Source organism: Canis aureus, chromosome 14, assembly GCF_053574225.1.
Source record: "Canis aureus isolate CA01 chromosome 14, VMU_Caureus_v.1.0, whole genome shotgun sequence".
Classification (NCBI taxonomy): Eukaryota; Metazoa; Chordata; class Mammalia; order Carnivora; family Canidae; genus Canis; species Canis aureus.
This window is the reverse complement of record NC_135624.1, coordinates 48,544,483-48,552,257: the sequence shown is the minus strand read 5'-3', so window position 1 is coordinate 48,552,257 and position 7,775 is coordinate 48,544,483. Positions and strand designations below refer to the sequence as shown.

Below are 7,775 nucleotides of genomic sequence, written 5' to 3'. Positions count from 1 at the left end.
TTTTATTCTTTTTTTTCCTTGCTTCTTAAACTGGATTATTTCAATGACTTATTTTCAAGTTTGTGTATTTGCTTTCTGCCAGCTTAAATCTACTGCTAAGCTTCTCCAGTAATTTTTTTTCAATTATTGAACTTTTCAACTTAGAATTTATATTTGGTTCTTCTTAATAATTTTTATCTCTTACTGTAATTCTATCTAGTGTATTCATTACTTCAGATTTTCCTTTCATTCCTTAGACTTAGTCCCTTTAGTTCTTTGCACATATTTATAATAGTTGACTTAAAAAGTCTTTGTCTAGGAAGTCCAACAGTTGGACTTCCTCAAGGACAGATTCTATTGACTTCCTTTTCTCCTGTGTATGAACCATACTTTCCTGTTTCTTTGCATGTTTTATAGTTTTTAAATACTAGGATATGAAAATTCCCCAAATAAGACTCCTCTCCTCCACTGGGTCTGTTGTTGCTGTTTATTCTTATTGTTGCCACTTGTTTGCTTGGTCACTTTCCTAATTAATTCTCTAAAATCTATATTCTTTTTATTTGTAGCCACTGATGCACCTTCTTGTTCAGCCCAGTGGTCAGCTAATGATTGGACAGAGGTTTCCTTAAATGCCTTAAACCGACGAGTTTTCTGACACTTTTCTGAGGGCTTCTGTATGTATGTTGTGGCATGGTTTCAACACTGTTAACAGTTTAATAGTCTTTACTACTTGTTTATGCAGAGTCACAAAATTAGCCAAAGGCTAGAGATTAAAGCCTTCCGTTTTCCAGGCATGCACATATAAGTGGCCTTTTAGACTCCCAGTCATATGTTGGAGCTTTCCAAAATCCTCTATTGACCTCTCATTCTTTAGATTTTTATTTTGGAAAGTCCCACCTAACATCACTGCCTGCAGTGGTTCTGATGCTAAACAATTACCACTGATTATTTTCAGTAAACATCCTGGGGAAAGGAATTTCCCATTGAGCAAGGTCTTAGTCAAGTTAAGACAAACTCTTTAAATGAGGTCTTCAGACTCAAATCACGAGAAATCTCTGGATGTGAGGCTCTGGGAGGGGGGGCGGGGGCCCTACACACTCATCTGCACTCATCTGCCCTCTTCAAAAGGTACTAAGCTGCTTGTTTTCACAGCTGCTGTGCTGCTGGTCTTCAAGGCTACCATGGAGCTGTGGAGAGGAAGGTAAGACTAGGGATAGTTAAAACTCCACAAAACTTGCTATCCTTATCAAGATTCAGCCTTTCTTCTTTAAGTAAACACTCCTTAGATGTGTTTAATTAATTTTTGATTAATTTCCAGTGTTTTGAAAAAGTTAATTTTGAAATTTTTTGCTATTGATTTTGTTGCTTTTTATTGAGAAGTAGATTTATGGAGGTCTTTATTTTGCCCTTCTGAAAATACTTCTCTCTTCCACTTAATAATCTCTCAAGTATCCTTGATTGAGATAGTCCTGATTTTGTAATACGGCTCCAATACTAGTCAGCCACGTGACCTTGGGCAAGACACTGCCTTCCTAAGTCTTGGTTTCTACTTCAGAAGATTTCTGTGAGGATTATCTTGGCAATCTTATGTAAGAGACCATAGTAGATGCTCAATAAGTGTTTCTTTTTCTTTTCACTTTGCCTGAAATGAAATGATGCTAGCACTCCACTCTAGTAACAGAGCTAATTATAGACCTGTTATCCATTAACTGTGAGCCTGGACAGATCCCTCAACCTCTAGACACCTACGTCAGCTATAAAACAGAGGTGGTGTTTTCCTCTCAAGTCCACTCTAGCTCTCTGTTTCTATGAAAACTTTTGCACTTCCTTTTTCGCCAAATTAATAATGCACACAAGCCAGAGTTGTTTTTTAATTTACCTTAAACACTGACTCTAAACATTTTCAAGTTAAATAGCATGATCTGTTTACATCCACAAAATATGTCATTTACTTACAAATTATTTTGTCAATTTGTTAAATCAGGCAATCGTTTATTCTTAACTTCTGTGGTATTAAATCCAAAAGTATAACAGAGTGTCAAGTATTAATTCTGATTTTTTTGAATTTGAGTTGACTGGCTCTCTAAATTTGTAAGGTATGCTATAAAATGTTCAGAAGTGCAGGACAACCAAATTTTGAAGAAAAAAAAAATGAAGTGAGGGAAAGGCAGAGGGAGAGGGAGATAGAATCTTAGGGCTCCATGCCCAGCACAGAGCCCAACGCAGGACTGGATCTCACAACCCTGAGATCATGACCTGAGCTGAAATCAAGAGTCAGACACTTAACCAACTGAGACACTCAGGGGCCCTCAAATTTTGAATTTAAAATAAAATATAGGTATTTACATCAAGAGATAAAATACATCTAATATGCATAATATAGTATGGGTGTATATATATAAAATAAATGTATTTTTTCACTCAAGGACTAAAAGCATGTTTAGATTCCATCAAAAATAAAGAGACACAAAACATTAAGCCTTTGTTTCAGTTCACTTGGAACAGCCATCTTCTCCTGCAGAAATTTTTGAGTAATTCCATTTTAAACTCATAGGACCTCCCAGATTTATTCACAATAAATACTCTAATAATGCAACAACAGTATATCTCCCTTCACTCTGAAATCTACTCTAGAAAAACAACGTGGTATCAGACTGTGATTAATAACGTGACCTACTGGCTGTCTTCTGGCATGGCAGCGGGTTCAGTAATCCTCCATCCATTTCTCATGTTTACTTGAAAAGCTTTGTTTTATATCAATAAATCCCCATTTTTCAGGCAACTGAAAACATTGGGCAAACTTAGGACAAAATGGTTCAAATTTTTATCTGAAACGGTGGATTTTCCCAAATTTTTAATGTAATTGTTTACTTCCGATTATAAAAGTAATATATTTTATGGTTAAAGATTATAAATGTATCCAAAATCAAAATAAGAAAGGAGTCACCTATAATCTGATCATGCAGATATAGCCATTTTTAATACTAGGGTGTATTTATTTTCCACTCACACACACACACACACACAGAAGCTTCTCTGAGAGAAAACTGTCTGTAAAATTTAAGGGTACATTGGGATTCCATGAAAAGAAACAACAGAAAGAAGAAAGGGGAGTCCTTACCCCCATTGGTAACTCACTCATCACTGCACCTCGTACTATTATTACCTTTGCTCCCTTTCCCGCCTCAGTTTCCCTGCTTCCTCACTTATACTTCTTGGGATGACTTTCCCAAATAACCTGCCTGTACTCTAGTCCTTGCTTCTGGGTCTACTTTTGGGGAAACTCAAATTAGACAGTCTTTTAATGGGATGCCTGGGTGGCTCAGTAGTTGAGCATCTGCCTTCGGCTCAGGGCGAGATCCCACAGTCCCAGGATCGAGTCCTACATCGGGCTCCCTGCATGGAGCCTGCTTCTCCCTCTGCCTGTGTCTCTGCCTCTCTCTCTCTCTGTCTCTCATAAATGAATAAATAAAAAATTTTTTTAAAGGGACAGTCTTTTAAAAATGAAAAACAAAAGCACCATCAGGGAAGGAAAGGAGACAGAGACAGTACCCAGGAAATAGGAGTGAGAAGTACAGAGACCACAGGCATATTCTCACTGGAAAGAGGGACAGCGGGAAAACTGTTGGACACAAGATTTTAACTGGACACCCTCTGCGTGGTTGGTGGCTTAGGCAGGGCACCCTCACCCCTCAAGGTAGAAGAGAACTGACGGGAAGAATTTCAGGAAATCTCCTCAAAGAGAAGTACATGAATACAACAGGCCCCGGGGGACATGAAAAGTTTTCACTTATTCACTCATTCATTCATTCATTCATTCAATATTTATTGATGACCTATTGCATGTCAAGCATTGGAGATCCAGCTAGGAACAAAATAAAAAAGACCCTGTCCCCATAAAACTTCAGTTCTAGAAGGAAGACAGACAACTCACACAACGAAATCTGTAATACGTCAGTCAGGTGACAAGTGCTAAAGAGACTGATGGGAATTGGTTTGCTGTCTCTGTTTTGTTTTGTTTCAAAGTTAAGGGGTATCCTGGGGATTTGCTGATAGGGTGACATTTGGACAGAGACCTGAGTCTGAATCAGGAAGCAAACTATGTATCTTTCTAGAGAAAGGGCAGGAATAGGCATGGTGAGCCTAAGGCCCTGTCCTGGACACAACCCTTCAGCAGGCGAAGGACAAAGTAATCGGCTTGATGAGTGTATCGATTTTCTATTTCTATTGCTGAAGTAGCAAACTGCCACAAACGCAGTGGCTTAAATAATATAAATGTCTTATTTGCTCCTTCTGGAGGTCAGAGGTCCGACGTGAGTTTCCCTGAGCTAAGGTCAAAGGGGCAGTGGGGCCACGTTTCCTTCTGGGGGCTTCAGGGGAACATCCCTTTCCTTGCCTTTTAAGTTTCCAGAGGCCACCCGCTTTCCCTCCTCATGACCCTCTTCCTCCAGCTTCAAGGCTGGCAACGCTGCTCCTCTCGGACTCTCCTTACGTCCTCACATCTCTCTCTGACCACAGCTCCAGGAAAGGTTCTCTGCTTTTAAGGACTCGTGTGATTAGAAGGGGCCCACCCAGATAACCTAGGATAATCTCAACACGTCTTTAACCTTAATCACATTTGCAAGATCCCTTCTGTAAAGCTCTCATATTCGCAGGTTCTGGAGCTTAGGTTGTGGATACCCGTGGGGGTCATTTCTCTGCCTGTCACAGAATTTGGAAGCAAGATGTTTGTACCTTCCTTCTTTCTGGAAAACTTTCTACTACAGGAGGGACTCAAGGAAGCTTGATACTCTAAATTTTATGGGAAAACCTCCCTTCTGGGATCCCTGGGAGGCTCAGTTGGTTTAGTGCCTGCCTTTGGCCCAGGGCATGGTCCTGGAGATCCAGGATTGAGTCCCGCATCGGGCTCCCTGCATGGAGCCTGCTCTTCCCTCTGCCTGTGTCTCTGCCTCTCTCTCCTCTCTCTCTCTCTCTGTCTTTCATGAATAAATCAATAAATAAAATCTTAAAAAAAAAAACAAAACCCTCCCTCCCTTGAGAAGGGCTACAACTGGCTGCTCACAGGTCATTGTGACCACAGTTCTGAAGTCATGTCATGTCATTTCATGTCCTCCAATTCATCTGTAATAAGATGGATATTTTAGTTTTTATTTGCTTAACTCTTACGTCAAGATCAACCATAACTCTATGAATAAAAAGACCAACGTCTTTCATTCAATGCATCTAAAACTAAAGGCATTATCTCTCTTTCAGACTGAGTTTTCTTCCCATGGTCTGTATTTTTTTTCCAACAAATTTCCTATCTTCCACATCCGGGGTTATCACTGGATAGCCCATATCCATATCCAGTCAATCACTGTCCTTATAGATTGGGTTCCCTACTCTTCCTCCACAGCCCTGCTCCACCTCTCATTCAGATCTTTAACATCTTTCTCCTGTTTTCTTATGATGGCCCCCTAACTGGTCTCCCTGTTCTTAGAATCAGCACCTCCCTCAACACAGCCAACGCCCTTCCCAAGAATGGCTGCCCAGCAGGATCACGTGACTTCCTTGCTCCAGGACCCAAATGGACTTGAAGCATTCAGTAATGCCTACTGCCTCAAGGATAAAGCCTACTCCTCAGATCGGCATTCGAGGCCCCTCATGACATGGGCTTGGTGTCTGCTCATCTCTCACCACCAACACCTCCCAGTTTATGCTCAATAATTCTGACCTAGTTGTATTTACCTTCACAAGTGCTGCTTTCTTATGCTTGTCCATTCACAGACTGTTCTTTCTTTAATGCCCTAAACAACTCCAACCTCATCCTGCCCAATGTTACCACTTATCGCCCTGAAAAAAAATGAAAGCAAAGCAACTTAAAATCTTTCTGCAATGATACAAGATATATTTAAAAAGAAAATAAACAAAAAATTTAAAAATTTAAAAAAATAAAAAGAAAATAAACAGTGCAGCTGAGCAGTATGCAATTATATGATTTGTATTGATCCTATGCAATTTGTATTATGTTTTTACTTTGTTCAGAACTGATTGTTAATTATAGAATTGTGTCTTCTGTACCATGAAAGAAAAGGAACAAGGACAATAGCTAAAATGGCAGAGGAAGCCAAGCTAGGTCAAGAGCACTGGACCTTTGACAAGGAACACCTTTGTCAAATGTCTCCAGTTTCTCATCCTTGGAGTTTGGCAAATTCCATGGCTTCATGTGTCCCAGGAACATAACCCAGGTATGAAGCTCCACCATGGCTTCAAGCCCAGCTTTGCCTGAGGAGTGCTTAAAATGGGCCAATTCCAGTGCTACCTTGAAAACCTATTGAATCTGATCCTCCAGAAGCAAAATTAGACACCCCCACTTTAAGCCTCCAGAAGTGACTCTAGTGCACAGCCACTGTTGAGGAACTGTGGTCATCGTGTCAAAGTTGTATCACATGTGAACTCACATAGGGATTATTAAGTCTCTCACCAAATCCTAAACTAAGATTTATAAATTCAAAATTCCCAGGCAATGGGGAATAGTAGGGACTGTGGCCAACTGAACACCCATGCCCCGTCGCTGCTCACTGCTTCAGGGAATGCCCATGTGGAAAGTTGTATTGGGTTGAATGTTGGCCCCAAAAATAATAGGACCACATCCTCGTCCCCAGATCCTATGTATGTGACCTCATTTAGAAAAAGAGTCTTTGCTCTTGCAATGAAATTAAAGATCTTGAAATAAGATCATCCTGGATGACCGGTGGGCCTAAACCCAATGACAGGTGTGCTCATTACAGCAAGGCAGAGGAAAACTGGACACAAAGAGGAGAGAGTGTGAGGATAGAAACAGAATGTAGTTATGCAGCCACAAGTCAAGAACGGCCTGGATGCACCAGAAGCTGGAAGAAGCAACGATGGATTGTCCTCTTCAGCCTTCAGACAGAGGATGGCCCTGCCAACACCTTGATTTTGGATTTCTGGCCTCCAGGACTGTGCAAGAATAAATTTCTGTTGTATTAAGCCATCAAGTTTGTGGTGATTTGTTATGGCAGCCACAGGAAACACATACAGAAGTCTATCTAATGTTACTGGGTTTTCCCACTTTCTCAAATAAGTCAGAAATCCAGAATTTTTTCACATGAAATCTTATTTTTAAATGTTGACAGTTTTTGAAATGTTAAAACATTCAACCATCCAAACAAAACACATCTGCAGGCCAATTCCAGCACCAGTTTGCCATCTTTCTGCTAAATATTCACAAAGCCTTCCTAACGTTTAACCATTCATTAGGCAACTCAAACTTCAACACACATCCAAAAATCTGACTTTTATTCTTGAGGGGGCTTATTCTTGAAATAGGTTAAATTACTTTCTGAAATCACTAAGTTGGAAGTAAAACTAATCTTTCTCTTTACATCCATCATTGCTTAACATCGAAAGTGAGAAACATTTCAAATCCTCTGTTTGCCTTAAACTTAGGAATAGGAGCACATTTACTTTTTTTGAACTTGGCATTTGTCTTTCAATCCAAATTTGTGTTTTGCAGAAATGGTTGCTAAATTTGGCCTGTTCATACGTCCACCCTCGTTAGAGTTTGAGCAACTAACACTGGCTTTAAGACCAATGGCTCCAGGACCCCTGGGTGGCTCAGCGGTTGAGCACCTGCCTTCAGCTCAGGGTGTGATCCTGGGGTCCAGGGATCGAGTCCCACCTGGGGCTCCCTGCATGGGGCTTGCTTCTCTCTCTCTGCCTGTGTCTCTGTCTCTTTCTCTCTCCCCTCCTCTCTCTATCTCTCATCAATAAAAAAAAAAAAAGAAAGACCA

At 40.5% G+C, this 7,775-nt stretch overlaps 1 long non-coding RNA gene across 1 annotated transcript; it reads left to right on the top strand.

Moving 5' to 3' along the window:
• Window positions 1–1,031: 1,031 nt before the first annotated feature.
• On the top strand, window positions 1,032–6,976 carry LOC144282943 (uncharacterized). Its single transcript, XR_013351346.1, has 2 exons — window positions 1,032–1,180; window positions 5,459–6,976. It is a non-coding gene; the product is annotated as an uncharacterized LOC144282943 (long non-coding RNA).
• Window positions 6,977–7,775: the final 799 nt, after the last annotated feature.